Source organism: Oncorhynchus mykiss, chromosome 26, assembly GCF_057628025.1.
Source record: "Oncorhynchus mykiss isolate SJ-2025 chromosome 26, ASM5762802v1, whole genome shotgun sequence".
In the NCBI taxonomy this organism is placed as follows: domain Eukaryota; kingdom Metazoa; phylum Chordata; class Actinopteri; order Salmoniformes; family Salmonidae; genus Oncorhynchus; species Oncorhynchus mykiss.
In genome coordinates, this window is record NC_143047.1 from 44,856,950 (window position 1) to 44,863,643 (window position 6,694).

Here is a 6,694-nt window from a genome sequence, read left to right on the forward strand (position 1 = left end):
CCTCCAGGATCCAACCACCAAGTCAGCCTCCAGGATCCAACCAACATGTCAGCCTCCAGTATCAACCAAGGTGTCAGCCTCCAGTATCAACCAACGTGTCAGCCTCCAGTATCAACCAACGTGTCAGCCTCCAGTATCAACCAACATGTCAGCCTCCAGGATCCAACCAGCATGTCAGCCTCCAGGATTCAACCAACATGTCAGCCTCCAGTGTCAACCAACATGTCAGCCTCCAGTATCAACCAACCTGTCAGCCTCCAGTACCCAACCACCATGTCAGCCTCCAGGATCCAACCAACATGTCAGCCTCCAGTACCAACCACTGTGTCAGCCGCCAGTACCTAACCACCATGTCAGCCTCCAGTGTCAACCAACGTGTCAGCCTCCAGTACCCAACCACCATGTCAGCCTCCAGTACCAACCACTGTGTCAGCCTCCAGTACCAACCACCATGTCAGCCTCCAGTACCAACCACCATGTCAGCCTCCAGGATCCAACCAACATGTCAGCCTCCAGTACCAACCAACATGTCAGCCTCCAGGATCCAACCAACATGTTAGTCTCCAGTATCCAACCAACATGTCAGCCTCCAGGATCCAACCACCATGTCAGCCTCCAGTACCAACCACCATGTCAGCCTCCAGGATCCAACCAACATGTCAGCCTCCAGGATCCAACCACCAAGTCAGCCTCCAGGATCCAACCACCAAGTCAGCCTCCAGGATCCAACCAACATGTCAGCCTCCAGTATCAACCAAGGTGTCAGCCTCCAGTATCAACCAACGTGTCAGCCTCCAGTATCAACCAACGTGTCAGCCTCCAGTATCAACCAACATGTCAGCCTCCTAACCCCAGTATCCAACTACCATGTCAGCCTCTTCCTAACCCCAGTTTCCAACCACCATGTCACTTCCTCCTAACCCCAGTATCCAACCACCATGTCAGCCTCCTCCTAACCCCAGTATCCAACCACCATGTCAGCCTCCTAACCCCAGTATCCAACCACCATGTCAGCCTCCTCCTAACCCCAGTATCCAACCATCATGTCAGCCTCTTCCTAACCCCAGTTTCCAACCATCATGTCAGCCTCCTCCTAACCCCAGTATCCAACCACCATGTCAGCCTCCTCCTAAACCCAGTATCCAACCATCATGTCAGCCTCCTAACCCCAGTATCCAACCACCATGTCAGCCTCCTCCTAACCCCAGTATCCAACCATCATGTCAGCCTCATCCTAACCCCAGTATCCAACCATCATGTCAGCCTCCTCCTAACCCCAGTATCCAACCATCATGTCTCGTCCTCCTAACCCCAGTATCCAACCATCATGTCAGCCTCCTCCTAACCCCAGTATCCAACCACCATGTCAGCCTCCTCCTAACCCCAGTATCCAACCATCATGTCAGCCTCCTCCTAACCCCAGTATCCAACCACCATGTCAGCCTCCTCCTAACCCCAGTATCCAACCATCATGTCTCGTCCTCCTAACCCCAGTATCCAACCATCATGTCAGCCTCCTCCTAACCCCAGTATCCAACCACCATGTCAGCCTCCTCCTAACCCCAGTATCCAACCACCATGTCAGCCTCCTCCTAACCCCAGTATCCAACCACCATGTCAGCCTCCTCCTAACCCCAGTATCCAACCACCATGTCAGCCTCCTCCTAACCCCAGTATCCAACCACCATGTCAGCCTCCTCCTAAACCCAGTATCCAACCATCATGTCAGCCTCCTCCTAACCCCAGTATCCAACTACCATAATTTCTCCATCTTACTGAAACAAACATCTGCTTCAAATTCAAAGGAAAGGTTACATAAAATTTAGTCTAGATAAAATGAGAGCTATGTGTGGCTGACATTAATGACATATATAGGCTGATCTGACTGACATATATAGGCTGATCTGACTGACATATATAGGCTGACATTATTGACATATATATGCTGATCTAACTGACATATATAGGCTCACATAACTGACATATATAGGCTGATCTGACTAACATATATAGGCTGACATAACTGACATATATATGCTGATCTAACTGACATATATAGGCTCACATAACTGACATATATAGGCTGATCTGACTAACATATATAGGCTGACATAACTGACATATATTGGCTGATATAACTGACATATATAGGCTGACATAACTGACATATATAGGCTGATATAACTGACATATATAGGCTGATATAACTGACATATATAGGCTGATATGACTGACATATATAGGCTGACATTAATGACATATATAGGCTGATCTGACTGACATATATAGGCTGACATTAATGACATATATAGGCTGATCTGACTAACATATATAGGCTGACATAACTGACATATATTGGCTGATATAACTGACATATATAGGCTGACATAACTGACATATATAGGCTGATATAACTGACATATATAGGCTGATATAACTGACATATATAGGCTGATATGACTGACATATATAGGCTGATCTGACTGACATATATAGACTGACATAACTGACATATATAGGCTGATATAACTGACATATATAGGCTGACATAACTGACATATATAGGCTGATATAACTGACATATATAGGCTGATCTGACTGACATATATAGGCTGACATTAATGACATATATAGGCTGATCTGACTGACATATATAGGCTGACACAACTGACATATATATCCCTCTAGTGGTATGGGGGCTGTGCTTTGGCAAAGTAGGTGGGGTTATATCCTTCCTGTTTGGCCCTGTTTGGCACTGTCCGGGGGTGTCCTCGGATGGGGCCACAGTGTCTCCTGACCCCTCCTGTCTCAGCCTCCAGTATTTATGCTGCAGTAGTTTATGTGTCGGGGGGCTAGGGTCAGTTTGTTATATCTGGAGTACTTCTCCTGTCATATTCGGTGTCCTGTGTGAATCTAAGTGTGCGTTCTCTAATTCTCTCCTTCTCTCTTTCTTTCTCTCTCTCGGATGACCTGAGCCCTAGGACCATGCCCCAGGACTACCTGACATGATGACTCCTTGCTGTCCCCAGTCCACCTGGCCGTGCTGCTGCTCCAGTTTCAACTGACCTGAGCCCTAGGACCATGCCCCAGGACTACCTGACATGATGACTCCTTGCTGTCCCCAGTCCACCTGACCGTGCTGCTGCTCCAGTTTCAACTGTTCTGCCTTATTATTATTCGACCATGCTGGTCATTTATGAACATTTGAACATCTTGGCCATGTTCTGTTATAATCTCCACCCGGCACAGCCAGAAGAGGACTGGCCACCCCACATAGCCTGGTTCCTCTCTAGGTTTCTTCCTAGGTTTTGGCCTTTCTAGGGAGTTTTTCCTTGCCACCGTGCTTCTACACCTGCATTGCTTGCTGTTTGGGGTTTTAGGCTGGGTTTCTGTACAGCACTTTGAGATATCAGCTGATGTACGAAGGGCTATATAAATCAATTTGATTTGAAATTTGATTTGATATATAGGCTGACATAACTGACCTAAATCAGGAGGTTTGCGTATGCTGATATTAACTATGGGTAGTAGGAAGTTACAGCATCATTTTTAGTCACAATAAATGTGATGTCACCACACTCCACACCCACCTCTACTCTCCTCCCTTCTTCTCTCCCTGTTCTCCTCCCTCCTCTCCCTGTTCTCCTCCCTCCTTCTTTCCCTGTCCTCCTCCCTCCTTCTCTCCTAGTTCTCCTCCCTCCTCTCCCTGTTCTCCTCCCTTCTTCTCTCCCTGTTCTCCTCCCTCCTTCTCTCCTAGTTCTCCTCCCTCCTCTCCCTGTTCTCCTCACTTCTTCTCTCCCTGTTCTCCTCCCTTCTTCTCTCCCTGTTCTCCTCCCTTCTTCTCTCCCTGTTCTCCTCCCTCCTTCTTTCCCTGTCCTCCTCCCTCCTTCTCTTCTAGTTCTCCCTCCTCTCCTAGTTCTCCTCCCTCCTCTCCTAGTTCTCCTCCCTGCTCTGTCTGCTCCAGTTGGCTCTCAGATCCAGAGTCCAGACAAGTCACACCACGTTGTCTTCACCACTTGCTCCTCAGTTATTAATCTTCTTCAACATTTTCAACCTCAAGCTAACCTGTAAAGAGGAAGAGAAAGTACTGATTGGATATCAAAGTAGTCATGATAGTATTCAGTCATTGGAAATGTACTATATAGGTAATTTTGACTTGTCTAAAAAAATAAACATGTTTTTATTGTTGAAGAATACATTTTACATCAAGTATTTTGTCTGAAAAAGTAGGATCTGATTGTCTTGGTGTAACGTTGAAAAATGTCTTAGCTGTCTTTCTCTGTTTAACCTAATAACTCCTTAGATGCAGACCAATAGGACCTGACCTATGGTTCACTGTGTTCTCAAACACTATATTATGTTGAGTAATAGAAACTTCTGGTAACATCTGGTACTGTTATACATCTGGCAACATCTGGTACTGTTATACATCTGGTAACATCTGGTACTGTTATACATCTGGCAACATCTGGTACTGTTATACATCTGGTAACATCTGGTACTGTTATACATCTGGTACTGTTATACATCTGGTAACATCTGGTACTGTTATACATCTGGTACTGTTATACATCTGGTAACATCTGGTACTGTTATACATCTGGCAACATCTGGTACTGTTATACATCTGGTAACATTTGGTACTGTTATACATCTGGTAACATCTGGTACTGTTATACATCTGGTACTGTTATACATCTGGTACTGTTATACATCTGGTAACATTTGGTACTGTTATACATCTGGTAACATCTGGTACTGTTATACATCTGGTAACATTTGGTACTGTTATACATCTGGTAACATCTGGTACTGTTATACATCTGGTAACATCTGGTACTGTTATACATCTGGTACTGTTATACATCTGGTAACATCTGGTACTGTTATACATCTGGTAACATCTGGTACTGTTATACATCTGGTAACATCTGGTACTGTTATACATCTGGTAACATCTGGTACTGTTATACATCTGGTATCATCTGGTACTGTTATACATCTGGTAACATCTGGTACTGTTATACATCTGGTAACATTTGGTACTGTTATACATCTGGTAACATTTGGTACTGTTATACATCTGGCAACATCTGGTACTGTTATACATCTGGTAACATCTGGTACTGTTATACATCTGGTAACATCTGGTACTGTTATACATCTGGTAACATCTGGTACTGTTATACATCTGGTAACATCTGGTACTGTTATACATCTGGTAACATCTGGTACTGTTATACATCTGGCAACATCTGGTACTGTTATACATCTGGTAACATCTGGTACTGTTATACATCTGGTACTGTTATACATCTGGTAACATTTGGTACTGTTATAAATCTGGTAACATCTGGTACTGTTATACATCTGGCATCATCTGGTACTGTTATACATCTGGTAACATCTGGTACTGTTATACATCTGGTAACATCTGGTACTGTTATACATCTGGTACTGTTATACATCTGGTAACATCTGGTACTGTTATACATCTGGTAACATCTGGTACTGTTATACATCTGGTAACATCTGGTACTGTTATACATCTGGTACTGTTATACATCTGGTAACATCTGGTACTGTTATACATCTGGTAACATCTGGTACTGTTATACATCTGGTAACATCTGGTACTTTTATACATCTGGCAACATCTGGTACTGTTATACATCTGGTACTGTTATACATCTGGTAACATCTGGTACTGTTATACATCTGGTAACATCTGGTACTTTTATACATCTGGCAACATCTGGTACTGTTATACATCTGGTACTGTTATACATCTGGTAACATCTGGTACTGTTATACATCTGGTAACATCTGGTACTGTTATACATCTGGTAACATTTGGTACTGTTATACATCTGGTAACATCTGGTACTGTTATACATCTGGCAACATCTGGTACTGTTATACATCTGGTAACATCTGGTACTGTTATACATCTGGTAACATCTGGTACTGTTATACATCTGGTACTGTTATACATCTGGTACTGTTATACATCTGGTAACATCTGGTACTGTTATACATCTGGTAACATCTGGTACTGTTATACATCTGGTAACATCTGGTACTGTTATACATCTGGCAACATCTGGTACTGTTATACATCTGGTACTGTTATTCATCTGGTAACATCTGGTACTGTTATACATCTGGTAACATCTGGTACTGTTATACATCTGGTAACATTTGGTACTGTTATACATCTGGTAACATTTGGTACTGTTATACATCTGGTAACATCTGGTACTGTTATACATCTGGTAACATCTGGTACTGTTATACATCTGGCAACATCTGGTACTGTTATACATCTGGTAACATCTGGTACTGTTATACATCTGGTAACATCTGGTACTGTTATACATCTGGCAACATCTGGTACTGTTATACATCTGGTAACATTTGGTACTGTTATACATCTGGTAACATCTGGTACTGTTATACATCTGGTACTGTTATACATCTGGTAACATCTGGTACTGTTATACATCTGGTACTGTTATACATCTGGTAACATCTGGTACTGTTATACATCTGGTAACATCTGGTACTGTTATACATCTGGTAACATCTGGTACTGTTATACATCTGGTAACATCTGGTACTGTTATACATCTGGTAACATCTGGTACTGTTATACATCTGGTAACATCTGGTACTGTTATACATCTGGTAACAT